Here is a 23,309-nt window from a genome sequence, read left to right on the forward strand (position 1 = left end):
AATTAAAAGAGAAGATGCAAGTGGATTATATGAAATCTATTGGTGATAGATACTTGTCTTTCATATAAGTGTACAAACCTTAACAGTGAACAATTAACATAATAACAATGAGAGGGTTTACAGTTTCCCCCTGGTGCACTTGTTGTGTCCTGAGGGCTCTGGAAAAAGGGGAGTTACCCTGATATTCCAAAGGAATGTTATCCTGGTGGCAAAAGACAATAGACAGGCTTAGGTAAGGATTCCCTCTTGTTAGGGAAGATTCTTGTCTAGGACCTGACTACCTGCTATAAACTGCTTTTAGTTAAAAAGATTTTCATTTCTGACCATCCTTTCTGGTTACTTTAGGTCTCTGACTTTGAAAGGCTGACATGCAGGCCTTCAATGAGCTTGTGAAGTTAGCATGTGTCCCCTTTTCATGTATATATTCCGATTGGGACATAAATCAATCCAAAGGAAGTATTAAGGAGCCAACTTTTTGTAGGATAATGAGGTGCCCTGGTACTGGGAAGGCTGTCTTAGTGTTTTTCTTCATAAATAATGGACCATTGGGGTTGGAGAAAAACTGTAACTAACCTTGGATGGCAATCAAGGCCAGTTTTTTTTCTAAGGTGAAAAGTGCAGTCAAGTCTTTTGGGCCTTTATTAAGTATAACAAGCAATTTTTAAAAAAAATAGATTTTTATTCATCTTAGAGAGGAAAGGAGAGGGAGACCAACATGAATGATGACCGAGAATCCTGGGTCAGCTGTCTCCTGCATGCCCCTCCCTGGGGATGGAGCCCACAAGCCTGGCATGTGCACCAACATGGAATGGAACCCTGACCTCCCAGTTCGTAGGTCTATGCTCAATAACTGAGCCAAACTGGCCAGGCACAATAGATTAAATTTATTATTATGATTCAGGTTTTGTTTTACTTCTTATATATTGTGTTTAGTATTATATTTTCTTACAGTATAAGGGCATATAATACACAGTCAGTAATATTAATAGCTGTGATACATATATGCAGGGTTGACAGAAGCCTATTGTTATTAATTACTACTAATATTAGGAGTAACATTCATTTGACAGGCCGCACCAATGTATTCGGATGGCTGTCTATTTATGATGTTTGGATTGTTCATTTTTGAAAAGTCTGTTTTCTATTGTAGATGAAAGAAGTGTCAGAGACGGACACAGATGTCCATTCATGGGTAGGCACCTGATAACATAAGGTACCTTCCAACACTGTGGGAGAGAAATTTTAATGTATTTTTCAACAGAAGAATATATTGATAGTAAGTTGTGATCTATGAAGTCTTTGTGTTCAGAGAGTACATTGTCAAATGAATGTTATTAATTTAGTAGTCTCTATAATGTCATTAATGGGCCATTGATAATAATGAAGAATGTCTCCTTTTACTTTTCCTTCCAAAACAAATTTCTGTGGAATAAAAACTCTTTACCTGCTGACTTCACCAAAAGGCGACGCTTCCACATGGGTCAGCTAACTCTGAGCACGGTTATCCTCATGCCTATTATATGTACACTGTCCAGGATTAGAGCTCTCACTAGAGCAAAATACTCTGCAGAGTAGTTTCTTTGGGGACCAAAGGTAGAGATGAAATAACTTTTTTCCCAACCCTTTACTTTCATCTGAAATGGCTCAGTTAATAATGCGGATTTTTTTTGCCAAAACCGGTTTGGCTCAGTGGATAGAGCGTCGGCCTGCGGACTGAGGGGTCCTGGGTTCAATTCCGGTCGGGGGCGTGTGCCTGGGTTGCGGGCACATCCCCAGTGGGAGATGTGCAGGAGGCAGCTGATTGATGTTTCTCTCTCATCGATGTTTCTGGCTCTCTGTCTCTCTCCCTTCCTCTCTGTGGAAAATCAATAAAATATATTTTTTTTAAAAAATAATGCGGATTTTTGAAATAGATGGAGTTACACATATGGTGATATTCACTGAATGGCCAGATTATGACCGGCCAGGTTATTATGACCACCCCATCAGTACTTCATTGACACTTCCAAAAATACTGAATATTAGAAACTTCCTAAGCAAATACTGTCAAGGTTTTATTACAACTATTTGCATTACTAATTCCCTTCATTGTACTGATGGGATGGTCATAATAATCTGGCCACTCAGAATATGTGCGATTTGATATGCATGCTATTTTGTTGTATTGACAGCAATGTTCAAAACTTTGTCACATTTCCTGAAGTGTTACTGTCATAGATATTTTCAAGCTGAAAAACGTCAAATTTCGTGCCAAAACAAAGAGCATTTGTGGGTAGTTTTAATTCATTACTGTATTTTGAAGAAAAGTGCTGCTGAACATTACGTTATACTATGGGAAGCTTATGGTGAACATGCTCCATCTCAAGATACTTGTGAATGCTGGTTTAATTGCTTTAAAAGTGATGATTTCAATGTGAAAGACAAAGAATGTTCAGGTCAATTTGAACCATGCTTTGATCATAAAATGACCAGAATGTGCCAGAAGACACGGCAAAGTAATTTTGCTTCCTGATGATGCACCATCACACACTTCAAAACCAGTTAAAGACACGTTAAAAGATCTTGCCTGGGAAGTATTAAACCACCCACCATATTCACCAGACCTTGCTCCTTCAGATTACCACTTGTTCTGATCGATGGAACACATACTTTCTGAGAGGCACTTAAAAACGTACAAAAAAGCCAGAACCGGTTTGGCTCAGTGGATAGAGCGTTGGCCTGCGGACTGAAAGGTCCCAGGTTCGGGTCAAGGGCATGTACCTGGGTTGCGGGCACATCCCCAGTAGGAGATGTGCAGGAGGCAGCTGATCGATGTTTCTCTTTCATCGATGTTTCTAACTATCTCTCTCCCTTCCTCCCTGTAAAAAATCAATAAAATATATTTTAAAAAAAAACGTACAAAAAAGTGGAAAATTGGGTATCTGAATGGTTTGTCTCAAAACAAGAAAAATTCTTTGGACAGTATCCACAAATTCACTGAAAGATGGAGGAAATGTATATCTAGCACTGGACATTACCTTGAATAAAGCACTTTTGATGTTTCTCTTGAAATTATCCTGTTTTCTTTTTTTTTTTTTTTTAAATATATTTTATTGATATTTTACAGAGAGGAAGGGAGAGAGATAGAGAGTTAGAAACATCGATGAGAGAGAAACATCGATCAGCCGCCTCCTGCACATCTCCCACTGGGGATATGCCCGCAACCCAGGTACATGCCCCTGACCGGAATCGAACCTGGGAGCCCTCAGTCCGCAGGCCGACACTCTATCCACTGAGCCAAACCGGTCTCGGCTATCCTGTTTTCTTTGATTACAAAATCTGATTAACCAGTACAGTTAGTATTTCCTGTAACAGAACAAATTCATAAAGCCCCTGGCCCAGATGAGTCCCAATCACAAAATATCAGCAGATACATATACATACAAACGCTCCACGGGTATGTCAGAAAGAATAATATTATTTAACATCTTGTTTCTGCAATGACTTTGTCAGTCCTTTGGGTGAGCATATGCATAGGAACTGATGTTTACCACCTTGTACACATTCAGCACTGGGCACTGCAGAAGTAATAACTGTGCGGTTTTAATTTTAATTTCTCCTTACCTGCTATCCCTGTAACTTACAGTGATTGGTTGGAAAATACTCCAGGGACAGCTAATGCCGATGGACATACCTCTGGTCAGGCTGTGAGTATACAAAATAACTTTGCATCCAAAATAATAAAAGGTTTCAACTGCAATGCAGCCATGTACTCTGGGGTTCCTCTAGAAAGAATGATCAACCTTAGGCTACATTCAAGAGAATAGATTCTCTCATCGTGGATGTTTCTATGTCTCTCCCTCTCCCTTCTTCCCTAAAATCAGTATCAATAAAAATATACATTTTAAAAAGTGAGAGTAAAACTGGTATAACATGGGTTAATTCCATCCCAATAAAGAAGTTAACAGGATAACAATAAGAAACTATTGTTTCCAATGAAAATAAGGACAAGAAAAATCATTCTAAGTACAAAGATGCCAATTTGTAGTATTCCAAAACTTAGTATTAAAAACTATAGGTGTCGCCCTAACCGGTTTGGCTCAGTGGATAGAGTGTTGGCCTGCAGACTGAAGGGTCCCAGGTTTGATTCCGGTCAAGGGCATGTACCTTGGTTTCGGGCACATCCCCAGTAGGGGGCGTGCAGGTGGCAGCTGATGGATGTTTCTCTCTCTCTCTCTCGTCGATGTTTCTAACTCTCTATCCCTGTCCCTTCCTCTCTGTAAAAAATCAATAAAATATATTTCAAAAACCCCCAAAATTATAGGTGTCAACATGAGAACCCAAATCATGGGCTACCTACTTCATGAATATAAAGCAAAATATTTGCCAAATTCTAATGTCAGTTACTGCATTATAAATTCCAAACTACTGAGTGGAAGTTACAGGGGATTGAAAGGCTGATGTGAGAGAGGAAGAGCTTTACATGCTGTGGTCATAGCACTACAAAATGACTGGCAGCCTCGAAGACAAAGCGAAAAACCAGAGAGGAACGGGAAACAGTACATGCAAGAAACAGAATTAATTTTTCTGAGTTCAGCTAGCAGTGCAGCTGCGGAAAGGTGTCCTCTCTCCACATGCAGAGTTCATGCCAATTCTGTATCCTGGGTATCACGATGTCACAGGTATTGCAATATTCCTCTTAATTGTGGAAAATTTATTACACAGTCAGCACTGTCCTGAAAGTAGCTCCGATCACCTAAATGTCACAACCACAAATTGACATGTGACCCTCAAAAAGTTTTCAGCTGAACACATTGGCAAAGAAAAGGAAGTAAATCTGGTGACATCATTTACAAAACGCAAGAAATATTTTAAAAGATTTATTCAATAGGATTATTCTCTAATAGAAAAAAATAGTGTGCCTTACAAAGTACCCAATATTCCATGGGAAAGTGTACACAAGTGAGGTGCATATAATATACAACAGCTCACGGATCTTTAAGACAAAAACAATCAACCCCATGATTTCACACATACACCAGGAATAAAACATAGCAGCATCAAGTGATACGGAAATAGAATCACATTTTTTTCCTTTTCAAAAGACTTCAAATGATTTCAATATAAATGAGATAACACTCGAAGTTAATTGTACATTTGAAAACATAATTCTTTTGATATATTCAAGTATATAAATATTACCTAACTACATTTAAAGTTTGGAGTACACTGAGTGTATTGATTTACAGCAATACCTGAAAGGCATTTTGGCTACCAATCTAGTGTGAATTCAGTGATACTTTAAAATTCATAATCAATTAAAAACTTGGATAAAGTTTTGACATCTTTAAAGTCACTTTAAGGCATAAATTCCTTGAAGTTTTATAAACTCTGTATTTTAAACAAAAGTCATTCCTCCTATATCATGAATGTACAATTTCTACCCAATTACAATCCCTGATAAGACTGAGGCTGTAGGTCCAACTATATGATTTCCCACATTCTTCAGTTTTAAGATTTCTGTCTAGAATAAATTCCAATGTGAGGAATAAGTTACGGATGTTGATTAAAGACTTTAGGACAATGTTTACATTTGTATTGTTTCTCCTCAGTATGAATTGTGATGTAAGGCAAGGTTTGCATACTGAGTAAGCTTTGTCACATTCTTTCCTTCTGCTGGGCATCAATCCAGTAATAATTATGAGATGTTGTATGAGATAAAAATGAGGATATACACTTGGACATATGCCTCATAATTTGTCAGACCTTACTTTATCATCCTCAATGTAGCTTCAATCATTGAAGCTTAAATCCTTAGATGAAAATTTTGTTTTATTGCTGTTTCTCTTTACTATGATACCTAAAATGTTGAAAAGATTAGACCTCAGGTTAAAGGCTTTCTCACATTTTCTACAGGTTAAGGCTTTCTTCCACTATAAAACCTCTGATGTTCAGTAAATTTTGAGCTGTGGGTAAAGGGTCCAGCGCACTCTACATTTGGAAGGACTCTCTAAAGTATGAAGTCTCTCAGGAACAGTAAGACATAAATAGCTTTTAAAGGTTTTTCTGCACATTTCACATTCATAAGGCTTCTTGCCAGAATCAATTCTATGATGTTCAGTAAGTTCTTATAGCTCATAAAGGACTTACAACACTCCTCACATCTGTAAGTCTTCTCTTAAGTATGAACTCTGCTGTATAGTAAGGGAGGAACACTGATGAAAGGCTGTGTTATATTCTCTATTTATAAGGCTTCTCTCCAGTGTGAACTCTCTGATACTTAGAAAAGCCTGAGGACCTGCCAAAAGATTTGCCACATTCTCTATATTTATAATTTTTCTCACCTGTGTGAACTTTCTGATGATTAATAAGGGATGAAGACCGGCAAAATGCTTTGCCACATTCTCTACATTTATAAGGCTTCTTTCCAGTGTGAACTCTCTGATGATAAGTAAGGGATGAGGACTGGCTAAAGACTTCGCCACATTCCTTATATTTATAAGGCTTCTCTCCAGTATGAATTATCTGATGGTTAGTAACTTTGATGAGACCGTGAAGGCTTTGCCACATTCTCTACGCGTATAAAGCTTCCCTCCGGTGTGAACTCTCTGGTGCTTATTAAGGTTTGAGAACCAGCCAAAGGTTTTGCCACATTCTTTACATGTATAAGGCTTCTCTCCGGTGTAAATTCGATGATGTTCATTACGCCTTGAGGACCAGCAAAAGGATTTGCCACATTATCTACATTTATAAAGCTTCTCTCCAGTGTGCATTTTCTGATGATAAGTAAGGTATGGGGCCAGTCTAAAGGCTTTGCCACATACTCTACATTTAAAAGGCTTTACTCCAGTATGTATTCCCTGATGTCTACTAAGGGAGGAGGAATCGCTAAAGGCTTTGCCACATTCTCTACATTTATACGGCTTCTCTCCAGTATGAACTCTCTGATGCTTAGTAATATCTGAGGACCATCTAAAGGCTTTGCCACATTCTCTACATTTATATGGCTTCTCTCCAGTATGAACTCTCTGATGCTTAGTAACATCTGAGGACCATCTAAAGGCTTTGCCACATTCTCTACATTTATATGGCTTCTCTCCAGTGTGGATTATCTGATGAATATGAAGGGTTGAGGGTCGGCTAAACACTTTGCCACATTCTCTACATTTATACGGCTTCTTTCCAGTGTGGATTATCTGATGAATATGAAGGGTTGAGGGTCGGCTAAACGCTTTGCCACATTCTCTACATTTATACGGCTTCTTTCCAGTGTGGATTATCTGATGAATACGAAGGGTTGAGGGTCGGCTAAACGCTTTTTCACATCCTCTACATTTATACGGCTTCTCTCCAGTATGAACTCTCTGATGCTTAGTAAGATCTGAGGACCATCTAAAGGCTTTGCCACATTCTCTACATTTATACGGCTTCTCTCCACTATGAACTCTCTGATGAATACTAAGGGCTGAGGGTCGGCTAAAGGCTTTGTCACATTCTGAACATTTATAGAACTTTTCTCCCATGTGATTTCCATGATGTTGACTATGTACTGAGGACTGACTAAAGCCTTTTCCATCTTCCCTGAGTTTGTAAGATTTTGCAATAGTATGAATTCTTCCCTCATGTACAACAAGAGATGAATGACATTTAAAGGCTTTGCCACATGCTGTACATTTGTAAGACTTCAGTCCAGTATGAATTTTCTGCTGTAGCGTGCAACCTGAATGCCAATTATATGTTTTTCCAGAATCTTTACATTTATTACGTTTTTCTCCACTATGGATTTTTTTCACTTCATTTGTGTTGAGTATTTGACTGGAGTTTATACCACAATGATTCCATTTGTAAGCCTCCTCTCCAATATGAATATTCTCTTGTTCAGTGTAATTTGTAAACTGCTGAAAAGACTGGACACAGTGACTTCCTTTGTGTGTCTTCTCCACAATAACAATAACCTCACATATTTTGTGATTGGACCTTGCGTCACAGATCCTTCCACTTTCATAATGGTCCTCTGCACGTTCGAATCTCTGATGATTAAGGTATGATTCATTCCATTGATAACTTCTGTCTCCATTATGTGTACTCTGATAGTGATGGGAGATAGAAAGGCCTTTATTGGCAGTTATAATTTCATTAAACATGTACACTTATTCCATAATAACCATTTTGTGATACTCATTAAACCAAGATGGTTGTATAACAAAAGCTCTCTTAATTTATTAAAATTATAGACAAAATTTGCCCTAACTGATTTGGCTCAGTGGATAGAGCGTCGGCCTATGAACTGAAGGGTCCCAGGTTCGATACCGGTCAAGGGCATGTACCTTGGTTGTGGGCACATCCCCAGTAGGGGGTGTGCAGGAGGCAGCTGATCAATGTTTCTCTCTCATCGATGTTTCTAACTCTCTTTCTCCCTTCCTCTTTAAAAAAAAACCAATAAAATATATTAACAAACAAACAAACAAAAAAACATTACAAAATTGCCCAGCCAGCATAGTTCAATCATTCAGTCTCAAAGTTTGAACCAGAAGGTCGGTTCCATTCCTTATCAGGGAACCAGTCCCGGCCTCGGAATCACTCGGAATGCTCACTTGGAATTCTCCAGTGTGAGAATGCAGGAGGCAGCCAGTCAATGATTCTCTCTTATCACTAATATTTGCCTCTCTCTCTTCATCTCCCTGCCTCTCTGAATTTAAAAAATATATATTTTTTAATAAAAAAATAAAATTACTAGCTGGTTAAGCTCAGTGGATAGAGCTTTGGCAAGCAGAGGGAAGGGGCCGGGGTTTGATTCCAGTCAAGGGCACAGGCTCAGGTTGCGGACTCCATCCTCAGTGGGGGGCATGTAGGAGGCATCGAATCAATGATTCCCTCTCATCACTGATGTTTCCAACTCTCTCCCTTCCTCTCTGAATTCAATAAAAATATATAACAATATAAAAGTGATAATAATAATAATAATGATTGCCCAATTGAGCCCATTTCAATTTCATAGGTATATTGTAAATCTCTACATTTTAAAAATGACTGTATGAAAGTTTACTCCCACTCTACATTTTACAACATTCAAATGATTATGTGAATTCCAACTTTATCCAGATTTCCTTTTAAAGAATGCATAATCTTAAAAGTTGTTTTCAACTTCCACGTGCAGAAACACACTGATCTGCCAATGTAACTGATTTTAATATGGGAACTTTCTCAAATGCATGATACACTTGACCTGTATAGGTAACAACAATTTTATTATAACTGCTCCAGATTAGTTCTGTTTATACTAAAACCTCTGTTCTCATCACATTCTTCCTCAAATACTGAAACATTCAGTAAGTGTAGATCATCAAAGCGACACCTTTTATATCTTACCAATATCATTTCAGAGAATAAATCTTGTATTCTGGTCTTGGGCATAAAAGCCTGGTCATCTTCAGATGACATAGCTGAAAGAAAACAAATTTTCAGTTTTCACAATCAGGTGAGTGCACTTTGAAGTTACCAGCAACTATAGGCCAAATGACAGTTTTGAGTACTCCAAGAGCCAGTGAAGGATTCAACAAAAGCTCTAGGTAGGTACAGTGAGGAAATGAAGATTTCACATCAAAGAGGGACAAACAGTTGCTTACATTTGCCGATCACATCTGCTCAAACCCTCTGGCACACAATGACAATATTATGAAAACACTCCCAATTCCCAGTTTCTTCGCTGGAGAGAGAGAGAGAGAGAGAGAGAGAGAGAGAGAGGAGGGAAGTGCGTTTTCAATGATCTCCCTGTTTTGAAGCATCTTGAGTAACAAGTGTCTCTTGTGCATGATACAGAGTGTGAACAGAATGGAGGTACACGGTGAGTGCCCTGTAGTGTCTGCTAGAAAGACACAATGAGAAACTGTTCGAGCACCACAAAGACTCTGATACTGAAGCTGTATATCAAGAATGAAAGATACGGCAGGTCTGAGAAAGAAAGACAACATTTAAACTGGGAAATTAAACAGACAACCGAACCAAGAATACAGATGCTGAAAACAGTGTTGACTGAAAATAGAATTTGTTCCACAGATGGTTATTAGTTTCCTCCTATAGAAAGCATGTTCAAAAGCCTGCTATTTTATAATTCAGGAACCAACAAAAGATATCAAGTCATGAAAAAAAACAGAAAAAGTGTACCATCAGGAAAACAAATTAAATATAATCAAACTGGCACTACATTAATGGAAATATATTAATTACTTTAAAAACAATGGAAAATCTTAAAGCCAAATAGAAGAAAATGAAAAGAAATCTACACAAAATCACCAAATTATGTAACCAAAATAAAAATATACTGAGAAAGTACTTTATAAATACCACATCGAAAGTGGAAATTGTAATACATAATACCTGAATTAAAAAATACAGTAGAATCATGAATGAAAGACATGATCAACTTAAAACATCAAAAAATTTGCCTGGCAGTGGTGGCTCAGTGGTTGAGCTTCAACCTATGAACTAGGAGGTCACGGTCTGGTTCCACATCAGGGCACAGGCCTGAGTTGAAGGCTCGATCCCCGATCATACAGGAAGCAACCGATCAATGATTCTCTCTCTTCACTGATGTTTCTATCTCTCTCTCCGTCTCCTTCCCTCTCTGAGATCAATAAAGATACATTAAAAAAATAGTAATTAAATAATCAAAGAATTTGTACAGAAATCATTAAACTTATAATTCATTAACATTTTAATTCAGAGAAGCCAACAAAAATGTATAATGTGAAGAGAATTTAAGGAACTCCAAAGATACTAACAAATCGACCACCAAGGGGACCCTATAGAGACAAAACAGTGAAAAAGAGTAGGTAGCTAATATAAAAAATTAAGATCCTGACAATTGGAGAAAGTGACATACAAATGCAAGCAGCTCACTGAAATCTAAGTAGAATGAATATAAACATGAGAACAGATAAAAAAACAATGAAAATATCAGGAGTCCCAGAATACTATGTGAAAACATAAAAATATAATTCCTCTTGAGAAACACAGCTCCTCTAGGATTATTAGGGGGTTTCTAAGCCGAAAAATATTGCGGGGAAAAAGGGCATGAAATAAAACATGGAACTAAAAAATGAACAAAAACCATCCAACAAGAATATTAACAGAACAGATGATAAACAATGGAGAGGAAAAAATTTTTCCAGCTCCAAAACATTCTCGTTGTTAGACCATCTCATTATTAGACCTGCCCTATAACAAATCCGTAAGAAATATAATTCTGGAGATAATTTAAAAATTCTACACAACAATAACATATGAACATATAAAGATGCCTTGTATATGGAAAATATACAGAAATATAAAAATTTGTGGTGTTCTATTAAAGAAACACATATCACTTTGATTTCTGTTGTATAACTTTGGAAAATAAAAGGAATCGTCCGACCTGAGTGGCTCAGTAGTTAAGCATCTATCTATTAGCCACGAGGTCACAGGTTAATTCCTGGTCAGGACACATGCCTATATTGTCCCAATGGGGTCTGCAGGAGGTGGTCAATCAATGATTCTCTCTCATCATGGATGTTTCTCTCTCTCTTCCCATCTCCTTCTTCTATAAAATAACAAAAAATGTATTTATAAAAATAAAAGAATAAAATCTTAAATCTCTTCTATAAGACAAACAACATTAAAAATAATGTGATATCAACTTATGTGGGTACATGGGTAGAAATGGCAATCGAGGGAGAACCAAGATGGCGGCATAGGTTAACGCTGGAGTTTGCTGCTTTGAACAACTACTTCAAAAGTGAAACCAAAAAACGGAAGGGACATCACCCAGAACCACAGGAACGCTGGCTGAGTGGAAGCCCTACAACTAGGAGGAAAGAGAAACGCATACGGACACTCAGAGGAGGCGCAGTGCTGAAGTCAAATTCTGAGGTGCGGAGTGCGCGAGCGGGCTGGCGGCGGAGGGCGCGGTTGGCGTTTTCAATCGGGAGGGAGTCGCAGACTCTGAGCTCCAGATCCGGGCGAGTCTCTAGGGACCCAGACTCAAACGGGAGAAGCGGGACTGTCTGGCTTCGGTCAGAGCGAGTGCAGCTTTCTCTCTGAGCTTTGCAGCGGGTGCTGGGACTCAGAGAGGCAGAGCCCCTGGGGACAGGACTGAGAGCCGCCATAACTGCTCTCTCCGGCCCACCCTGTTGATCCTGTGCGACCCACCCCGCCCAAGCCCTGCACACAGGCATTTGCCGGATAGCCTCAGGCAAAGGCTAGATTAGCACCTCCCTAGAGGACAGAAGTTCTCTCACTCCTGACACAGCTGATTCTCATAGCCACTTGGCCTGGAGGTCAAACCCTCCCTGGAATTAGCTACAACAATCAAGATTTAACTATAAGACTGCGAACAAAGACCACTAGGGGGTGCACCAAGGAAGCATAACAAAATGCGGAGACAAAGAAACAGGACAAAATTGTCAATGGAAGATATAGAGTTCAGAACCACACTTTTAAGGTCTCTCAAGAACTGTTTAGAAGCCGCCGATAAACTTAATGAGATCTACAAGAAAACTAATAAGACCCTCGATCTTATATTGGGGAACCAACCAGAAATTAAGCATACACGGACTGAAATAACGAATATTATACAGACTGCCGACAGCAGACCAGAGGAGCGCAAGAATCAAGTCAATGATTTGAAATGCGAGGAAGCAAAAAACACCCAACCGGAAAAGCAAAATGAAAAAAGAATCCGAAAATATGAAGATAGTGTAAGGAGCCTCTGGGACAGCTTCAAGCGTACCAACATCAGAATTATAGGGGTGCCAGAAGATGAGAGAGAGCAAGATATTGAAAACCTATTTGAAGAAATAATGACAGAAAACTTCCCCCACCTGGTGAAAGAAATGGACTTACAGGTCCAAGAAGCGCGGAGAACCCCAAACAAAAGGAATCCAAAGAGGACCACACCAAGACACATCATAATTAAAATGCCAAGAGCAAAAGACAAAGAGAGACTCTTAAAAACAGCAAGAGAAAGAAACTCAGTTACCTACAAGGGAATACCCATACGACTGTCAGCTGATTTCTCAACAGAAACTTTGCAGGCCAGAAGGGAGTGGCAAGAAATATTCAAAGTGATGAATACCAAGAACCTACAACCAAGATTACTTTATCCAGCAAAGCTATCATTCAGAACTGAAGGTCAGATAAAGAGCTTCACAGATAAGGAAAAGCTAAAGGAGTTCATCACCACCAAACCAGGATTATATGAAATGCTGAAAGGTATCCTTTAAGAAGAGGAAGAGGAAGAAAAAGGTAAAGATACAAATTATGAACAACAAATATGCATCTATCAACAAGTGAATCTAAGAATCAAGTGAATAAATAATCTGATGAACAGAATGAACTGTTGATTATAATAGAATCAGGGACATAGAAAGGGAATGGACTGACTATTCCTGGGGTGGGGAAAGGGGTGTGGGAGATGCGGGAAGAGACTGGACAAAAATTGTGCACCTATGGATGAGGACAGTGGGTGGGGAGTGAGGGCGGAGGGTGGGGCGGGAACTGGGAGGAGGGGAGTTATGGGGGGAAAAAAAGAGGAACAAATGTAATAATCTGAACAATAAAGATTTAATTTAAAAAAAAAAAAAAAAAAAAAAGAAATGGCAATCGAAAAGATTTTGCATGAAATTGACACTATGGTTTAAGGTACATTGTTATTACCTCAAGATATTTTAAGTAGCCCTGACCGGTTTGGCTCAGTGGATAGAGCGTTGGACTGCGGACTGAAAGGTCCCAGGTTCGATTCCGGTCAAGGGCATGTACCTGGGTTGCAGGCACATCCCCAGTAGGAGATGTACAGGAGGCAGCTGATTGATGTTTCTCTCTCATCAATGTTTCTAACTATCTCTTTCCCTTCCTCTCTGTAAAAAATCAATAAAATATATTTTTTAAAAAAAGAAAAAAAAATACTGGTTTGGATGTATCCTCCTAGCCATAACAAAGAAGCTAAAAAAATAAAGAAATGAGACTACAGAAGAATAAGTTTGGCATACCAAAGAAACCAACAATTAACAACAACAAAAGCCCAGCAATATTACATTCTCAAAAGCTAACGATTCAAAATATATAAGGAACTCACACAACTTAACAGCAAAAAGACAGTATGATTGAAAAATGGGCAGAGGACCTGAATATACATTTCCCAAGCTGGACATAAAGATGGGCAATAGACATATTAAATGATGTGCAACTCATTCATCATCAGAGAAATGCAAATGGACACCACCATGAAATACCACCGAACACCTAACAGGATGCCAATGACATGTATTACCAATGAAGTGGAGAAATGAGAACATTCATACACTGTCAGCAAAATTATAAAAACACTGGTGCAGCCACTAACAAAACACAATGGAGGGTTTTCCAATATTTACAAACAAGTACCTGGTAACACAATGGTTCCATATCCGGCGATTTATACAGAGAACACAAATTCACAAAGTTATACCCACCCATATGGTCAGGGCACACACAAAAAAAATCAATTAATGCCCAGCTGAAGTTCGTATGTCTCTCTCACTCTCCCTTCCTCCCTGAAATCAACTAAATCTTAAAAAATAAAAAATAAAAGAAAATGGAGTGTGACTTTTGATAGAGGCTTTCCCATTTCCATCTAGTTTGTCCTCTGGCCAGAAGACATGGTAGAATGTTAGAATATTCCAGAAAATGATTTGCTAAAATATTATTTTCTGATAGTACCTTAATTACAGTAGACAACATGTAAAGTGTGCAAACTCTGAGTTCCTCCTAATTCATATACATCACAAAGTTTTCTACATCCAAGGTCGCCCAATTTGTTCCCTTTTTAAAAATCATATTTTTTTTATTGCTTTCAGAGGGGAGGGGAGTGGAAGAGAGAGATAGAAACATCAATGATGAGAGAGCCATTGACAGGATGTCTCCTGCACGCCCCCTACTGGGGAGTGAACCAACAAACCGGGCATTGGCCTTGACCAGAATCAAACCTGGGACCGTAAAGTCTGTAGGCCAGTGATCCACGCAATGAGCCAAACAGCTAGAGCCCAATTTCTTCCTTGAGCGCAAGAATCTAGCTTAGAAAGCAGAAGATGTTAAACTAACAAAGGAAACAAAACCCTGCAGATGCAGTAGGAACTCAGGAAGGAAGTCATTCTTACCCACAAACACCAGGTTGCTGTAGTTCTCCAACATCACATCCAGGTACAATTTCCGCTGAGCTGGGTCCAGGAAATCCCACTCCTCCAGAGAGAAATCTATGGCCACATCCCTGAAGGTCACCGGTCCCTGAAAGATAAGACAGTTACCAAGAAGTCACCAGAAGAGTTCACAATGTCCCCCAACATGAAAACAGTGTCAGAAGAGGTTTGGATCTAGGGGAGTATCCTGAATCACCCAATGAGATCACTTCGCCCCAGTAACAATCTCTGATGTGTTTTCTGACACTGACAAATAAAGATGACACATGTACACAGATTCACAGTACAGATTTTATGTTACAAGAAAAGAAACTTTAAAATTAAGGCACAGCCCTAGCCGGTTTGGCTTAGTGGATAGAGCAGCCGTGGGCAAACTACGGCCCATGGGCCGGATCCGGCCCGTTTGAAATGAATAAAACTAAAAAAAAAAAAAAAATACCGTACCCTTTTATGTAATGATGTTTACTTTGAATTTATATTAGTTCACACAAACACTCCATCCATGCTTTTGTTCCGGCCCTCCGGTCCAGTTTAAGAACCCATTGTGGCCCTCGAGTCAAAAAGTTTGCCCACCCCTGGGATAGAGTGTCAAACCTGTGGACTGAAGAGTCCCAGGTTTGATTCCTGTCAAGGGCCCCTGCCTGGATCCCAGTAGGGGTTGTGAAAAAGGTAGCCGATCAATGATTCTCTCTCATCATTGATGTTTCTCTCTCTCTCCCTTCCTCTCTGAAAATATATTTCAATAAATAAATACATTAAAATTAAGGCATGGAAACAGGCATATGGATTTATGAGTGCTGTATTTGCATTGTTCAGAGTCAGTGGTGTATATTTCTCAGCGGGAAATGTCATGCTGGGTTGGAAGCATATGGACTTTGTCTCAAGTGTGAAGCAAACCACAACAAAATGAACTTCTGTAAAGGCAGATTCTGATCCAGGTTCTGAGATGGGGCCTGTGTTTCCACACGTGTCACAAGCTCACTTTTTACTTCGATGTCAATGTTTCCACATCATGCACCGTACTTCTCAATACACAGAAAAAGAAAACACAAAGAAAAATTCATACGGAAGTTTGAACTAAAAAGGTTTGCTAGTGGAATACAGTTCTCATGGAATAGGACACATAAGAACTATAATTCTTTTTTTTTTTTTTTTTTTTTTTTTTACAGGAAGGGAGAGGGATAGAGAGTTAGAAACATCTTGAGAGAGAAACACTGATCAGGTGCCTCCTGCACACCGCCTGCTGGGGCTGTGTCCACAACCAAGGTACATGCCCTTGACACTTCAATCCGCAGGCCGATGCTCTATCCACTGAGCCAAACCGGTTAGGGCAGGAACTATCATTCTAGTTGGAAATTTACTATGAGTAATCTTAGAACACGATTATTCTGTCTGGTCCAGCTGGTGTCGCTCAGTGGTTGAGCACTGACCCATGCACTAAGAGGTCACTGGTTTGATTGCCAATCCCGGCACACGAGCAGGTTGTGGGCTCAATCCCCAGTGTGGGGCTTGCAGGTGGCAGCTTATCAAAGATTCTCTCTCATCACTGAGGTTTCTATCTCTCTCTGCTTCTCTCTTCCTCTGTGAAACCCATAAAAATGTAATTTGGGGAAAAAAGAAAAAATAGCTGAAATAATGTTAAAAGTTTAAGAACAGAGACAAATTTTACAACTATGAAATCAAGAGAGTTTAGTGATTCTGTAAATCTCATGAATCTATTTATGTATGATCACCTTTGTGTTTTATAAACACAATAAGGAGAGAAACATAAGGATAGAAAACAAGTTAAACCTAAGGTTTCCTTTTTGTGATTGTAAATCCTCACCTGGGGAGATTTTTTTCCATAGACTTTTCAAGAGTAGAAGGCAGGAAGGTAGAGGCACAAAGGGAGAAAGAAAGTGAGACATTAATTAAAGGTGGGAATGCTCAGAGAGGGAGGGAGAGAGGGACAGAGAGAAGGAGGGAAGGAGAGAGAGGGAGAAGGAGAAGGAGAGAGAGAGAGAGAGAAAAAGAAAGGAAGGAAGGAAGGAAGGAAGGAAGGAAGGAAGGAAGGAAGGAAGGGAAAGAGAGGTGAAGATCAATGTGAAAGAGACACATGGATTGCATACCAAGGGTACCCAGGAGCTACTTGCACTGGACCAGGAATCAAACCTTCCACCACTGATCCACACCAGCCTGGGGGAACTAATTTTTCTTACGAGTATATTTCAAAATTTTTATATATTATTAGTGGAGAGCTATGTTGTAGAAATGTAATGAATTTGAACATACATTCATAACATCATTCTCGGAAAATTTCTAGAAAATACAAAAAAGTGACCATGTAGGGTATGTGCATGATGGAGTATAGAATATAATGAAATGTAAAGAATCAAGGCTTCATTATGTAAAGCTCCTATGAAAAAGCCAATGATTTGTAGGAAATAAAACCCCTTTATTGTCCAAAGCAAACTAACAAGTGGGACATTTCCAGAAGTGAAGTGATGGTCTTTGCACAACTTTCATTAAATCGCTACTACACCCTTGTTCCTAAGAAAGGGAGATTATTAACTCTATAGTGAGGGGGGCACCTCTTCCAAGTGACTATCAGGTGGACTGAACAATGGGTATCAGCTGACTGAGGCACATGGAAGGTCAGGTCACCACTGCTGTGACATTCCCGGCAAAAATATCTCAGTAAAGAATTATGACTGGAGAGCATTATGTTAAGTAAAATAAGCCAGTCAATGAAGGAAAAATACCACATGATCTCACTCATTCATGGGTAATAGAGACCATTATAAACTTTTGAACAATAATAGATACAGAGGCAGAGCTGCCTCCAACAGATTGTCAAACTGCAGCAGGAAGGACGGGGAGGGTTGGGGGGGTAAGAGATCAACCGAAGTTACTTGTATGCATGCATATAAGCATAACCAATAGACATAAGACACTGGGGGGTAGGGGAGGCCAGGGGATTGTCAAGGGCGGGGAGAAAAAAAAAGGACACATATGTAATATCCTTTGTAATACTTTAAGCAATAAAAAAAAATAATAATTATGTGGAAATGATCGCAAATAAACATTGACAATGCAAGTGTCAATCCACGTGTCCCTCTCATGTTCTGTAAGCTAACAGAATATTTACCTAGCAACTCTTTCATACGAATCTACTGAGCAAGTCTCTCATTTTCTCTTCTTTCAGAAATTTCTGAGCTATTCTTAGCATTCAAATGTGCATTTTCTTACCCCTGATCAAAAGCTGATGCTGTAGCCACTTGAACCTAAAACCTACATTTCCCTTCTTCAAGACATAAGAGCCTCTGACCCCATCCCAGTAGGAATGTTGGGAATAGGCAGGTTTCCACATGGCTGCCATCCCAGGTGGATCTGTCATAAAAGGGGTGTTCTGAGTAGTTCAAAGTCATTAATTAAAGGTGGGAATGCTCTGTGACCTTGGGGAGGCTGCATAAAATGAAGGCAGAGAAGGCTCTGGGACAAAGTAAAGAAATAAAGCCTGGCCAGTGTGGCTCAGAGGTAGAGTGTTGACCAATGAACCAGGATGGCCAGTTTCCGTTCCTGGTCAGGACACACTCCAGGTTTCAAACTCAATCTCTACTGGGGGGGGCGGGGTGGGCGGGTACAGGAGGCAGCTGATGAATGATTCTCTCTGCTCAATGATGTTTCTGTCTTTCCTTCTCCTTTCCATTCTGAATTCACTAACACATATTTTTAAAAACAGAGGGAAATATAGAAACTGCAGACACTGATTATCATAAGAAAAAAGGAAAGAAATAAGGAAAGGCAAACAACCTGCAAAGGCAAGAACATCAGAAGTAGAGAAATATAGAGGAAAGGAAGAAGCCCTAGAGAGAGAAAGGGGAGCCGAGAGGAAGAGGGGTTCTGGTGAACAGAAATGGGGGTAACAAAGGGAGAGGTACTTTAGACAGACAGGTTCGGAAGAGAAAAATTGGGGGAAGCCAGTGCAGAGATAGAAAGGCGGGTTTAGAGATGACAGAGCAGAGGGAAAAGCAGCACTGAGACTCAGCCAGTTGTGGGTAACAGGACAGACTACAACACAGCAGCAGAGGGGGCACAGGCGTGGGAAGAGAAAGAGAAACATATCAATAGATGTTCAAGAAAAAGCAAACACAGCCTCTGACATAGGACACATCTTTTACCTGAGAAGCAACCATTTGGTCCTGGCTGCGATAGGGGTCTGGGATGTTTCCTCACGTGACAATATGTTGAGGAGTCACAGAATGTGCCTTCAAAGGCGTCCCCACAGCCTGTTAATCAGCTCCCCTCACACTCACAGTCAGAAGGACCTGGAAATGAGGAAAAGGCCACCCCTCCTGTCCTTGGTCACAGGAGAGAGTGAGGAACAATGAGCTCCTTACAGAGACCACGTTGTGACCTGTCTTGTTCCGTCTTCGTGTATCTGTCCTTCCAAAGACTTCCACAAACTCCTACAGCAATGAGAGCATGTACTGCTCGGCTCCACGCCCAAACTCAACACAACACCCCTTACCTTCCCTGAAAAAGCCTGCACTGGGGCCCATGACATACCATCTTTAACTAGTTCCCTCCTAGGGCCTGGGAAGCAACCCCAGAGCTGTTTTTAGTAGCGCTGGGTACCAGACATCAGACCCAGCACCCCTGAGACCTCTAGGTAGTGGGAGGGGATGAAGTAGGAAGTTGTACACCTGCAGGTTTCCCAGGCAGATTTCCTTCCTCTTGTCCCAGGAAATTACGGAGAATAGATCTTCATGCTAAAGCCTCTGGGGAAAGTTAGCTACTGAAATATGCTCATCAAATGACTTCAGCTCAGGAATAGATGGGCTCTGTGGGAACCAAGTTCCAGTTCAATCCAGTCCATCCTTTAATAGTTCCAAGAATGGACAAGAGGGACTTAGAAGGGAAGGAAAGAGGTGCTGAACACTGAACCAACTCACAGAACTAGCTTCTGACTGCTGAGATCATTGATATTGTGCTCTATCAGGTTTCACTCAATGGAGAGAGTGTCTACCTTCAGGGTGAAGGGTTTCAGGTTCAATTCTAGTAAAGGGCACATGCATGGGTTTCAGGCTCAATCCCCAGTAGGGGGCGTGCAGGAGGCAGGTAATCAGTGATTCTCATCGTTGATGTTTCAATCTCTCTCTCCCTCTCCCTTCCTCTCTCTTAAATCTATAAAAATGTATTTAAAAAAAGCTCACTGATACCCTTACCAAGTACACACTGAGATCGCCTCATATTACTAAGTGCCAATGGATGTCTCAAGTATGATAGAAAGTAAAAAGGATACAGGGCTCAGAATCAGAACTACGCACAATAGATTTAAAACCAAAAACAATTAGGGTTGTTTCTTTTTAATGTAAGTATTTCTAGGTTTAAAGCTTAAAAAGGTGGCGACCACCTTATATTAAGAAACATATTTTAAGAGGTGACTGTGAGATGTCACAAATGCTGATTTGAAAAGTTAATTACCATTCACATGAATTAAATATCAGAGGTAGAAAAAGCAAAATCAAGGATCACAAAAAAAGATTGATGCTTCTAATATTCCTTGAAAAGCATCATGTGGGGGCAGACTCAGTCATCTCTTCTTCCCTTCACCTCTTTCAAGGCATTGCAGGAAATGACAAGGGACCCATCAGGAACAGATCATTAGTCTCTCCCTCTCTGAAAATAAAGGCTGCAAATGGAAGCAAATAATTATGCAATTTGCAAGCCTTATGAATTGGAGATTTGTAATTCTCATTCAATCTGTTTAAACAATATAGTTGTTAAATTGAACATATAGAGCCACAAGCCAATATTTCAAATTTAACCATCCACCACCCCATCAGCTCACCCCTCACCCAGATCAGGGTTCCCCTCCTCCCACTACTATGTATTTCTGTCTGTGGATCTGTCTCTGTCTCCTGCTCCCTTTCTCTCCACTGTGGTCCTTTCCTGTGTCCCCCCCTCTCCTGCTCTCTCTCCCCTTTTCTCTCTGTCTGTCCTACACCTGGACCATGAAACTCCTGAAACCTACTTCCCTTCAGGGGCTCTTTCTCCTGGTCTCTGAGGCTCCATCTCCACACACGTCTGCGTCTTCCCCTCCCCACGCCCGTGGCCCCTCTGCTGCCTGTTCCCGTCTGTCCGCTCCCACAGCTGCTGACTCAGGGCTGCTCCCTCTGCTCCCTCATCCCTGAGCCCCCCTTTCTGTCCCTGCACTTGCTCCCCCAACTCTTCTCCTCTGAACCAGTGTCTCTGTCTCAAGCGCCTCCTCCTGTGCGGCCCCCACGTCTGCTCCCCAGGACCCGCTCCCTCTCAGCGCCCCTTCCTCTCTCTGGGTCCCCCTCCTCCCTGTGTCTCCACTTCCTTCCTCCTCAGGCTACTTTCCCCAGTGACCCCCTCACTCCTACCATCGCCGTCCAGCCCCCCCACATCCCCTATGGGCCCCTCTCTGTGAACCCCTCGCTGCCCTTCCTCCCGCCCACGTGTCTGTCTCTCACTCCCTCTCCTGACCCCCCAGCCTGGGCCCCCGCCCCCCGCAGTCACCGCGCCCACAAAGCCCCTCCCTGCGGGCAGGTTACCTCTTCAGGGGACACCGCGTCCTCCCCCTGAGCCCCCCCATGGACACTGTGCTCCCCGGGCACGCAGACCCCTTATTAAATGGGGGTGGGCCTAGGAGGGGGGTGCAGACCCCCAGGCCGGGAGCCATCCGGGCTCTTTGGGCTGAAAGCGCCGGGCGGGGGGAGGGGCGCAGAGGGCGGGAACCCCCTGACCCAGACTCTCAGCCCCGCGGGGAGGATTGGCGGCCCCGGGAACGGTTTTCAGCAGGAAAACCGCGCGGCAGGCGGTGGCCACAGCCACAGGCGGAGTGACCACGGGCCAGGGCCTCCGTTTCCTCCCAAAGGAACGTGGCGCCCGCACCGCGCAGCCTCCCGGGACCGGACTCACCGCTGAGAGAGGCTCCGGGGCGGGGACCCCAACAAGGACTTCAGCGCCGGCAGCGCCCTCAGCCTTCCCTGCGGGGAGGGGGACGGGAGCGTCAGCTTTAAAGACAAACACCCTCCTCAGGGGGAACCGCCACCTTCCCCTCCACGGCCGCTTCCGCGTCTGCAAGGAACTGCGCATGCGCCTCCCTGCGGGGTGGGCGGGGCCAGAGCCTGAGCTGAGCGGCTCCGCGATGGGGGCGGGGCCGAGCCCGGCGGCCAGGCCTGTGCAGGGACAGAGGGAGGGAGGGCGGGGCAGGAGCGAGGGGGCAGCCCCGGGTCCCCGCACCTCCTCCCACAGGGACAGCCCTTCCTGGGGGAGTTTCCCACGTCATTGTCAGGGTTTTGGCTGGTGACGCGGCTCCAAAAGGATTCACAATGGAGAGAAGAGACAGGAGCAGAGAGAGGGCGTTTATTTTACTTCTTTAAAGGGACGAAAGGGCCAGGTGCCCGCTGATGGCACAGGGAACCCCAGATAGAGGGCGCTGTTCCTTTATTAGGGTGCTAGCGAGTAAATGGCAGCTGTGGCAAAAGCATAAAGAGGAGGGAATACCAAGAACCTACAACCAAGACTACTTTATCCAGCAAGGCTATCATTCACAAGTGAAGGCCAGATAAAGAGCTTCACAGATAAGAAAAAGCTAAAGGAGTTCATCACCACCAAACCAGTATTATATGAAATGCTGAAAGGTATCCTTTAAGAAGAGGAAGAAGAAAAAGGTAAAGATACAAATTATGAACAACAAATACACATTTATCAACAAGTGAATCTACAAATCAAGGGAATAAATAATCTGATGAACAGTAAAAAAAAAAAAAAAAAAAGAGGGAGGAAGAAACTGGAATTCACACAGAAGTTTCCCAGATCCCAGTGGCTGTGCTTAGAGCTACTGGCTGGTCTGCCCTTCAGCTGTAGGTGTCCCAGGGAGGTGACTTTCCCAGGATCTTCACAAGCCGGGAACACATTCTTATAGTGAAGGTATAGAGAATTCAAAAGTTGGGCAGATTGGGTTTGAAACCCTACAGGTTCTGACTGCGATTTGCTTGGATCCTTAAACCCTAAGTGAGGGTAGGGCAGCCTGTTCTCTCATCCCCTGCCTGTCTCCCCAAATGAAGGGAAAGGCAGCTTGAGTTAGGGAAGCAGGTTGATGGGGAGGCA

The 23,309-nt window shown here is 41.7% G+C and overlaps 2 protein-coding genes and 1 pseudogene across 3 annotated transcripts in view; all 3 read right to left on the minus strand.

Annotated features, from left to right (window-relative positions):
- The window catches only part of LOC118649193 (zinc finger protein 345-like), a 110,469-nt gene that overhangs the window by 75,530 nt on the left and 11,630 nt on the right, over positions 1–23,309 (minus strand). The gene's annotated exons all lie outside the window — the stretch shown is intronic.
- The window catches only part of LOC118649174 (zinc finger protein 239-like), a 219,845-nt gene that overhangs the window by 13,472 nt on the left and 183,064 nt on the right, over positions 1–23,309 (minus strand). The window lies entirely within an intron of this gene.
- On the minus strand, positions 4,846–22,275 carry LOC118649191 (annotated as a pseudogene).

This window comes from Myotis myotis, unplaced genomic scaffold (genome assembly GCF_014108235.1).
Source record: "Myotis myotis isolate mMyoMyo1 unplaced genomic scaffold, mMyoMyo1.p scaffold_m19_p_28, whole genome shotgun sequence".
In the NCBI taxonomy this organism is placed as follows: Eukaryota; Metazoa; Chordata; class Mammalia; order Chiroptera; family Vespertilionidae; genus Myotis; species Myotis myotis.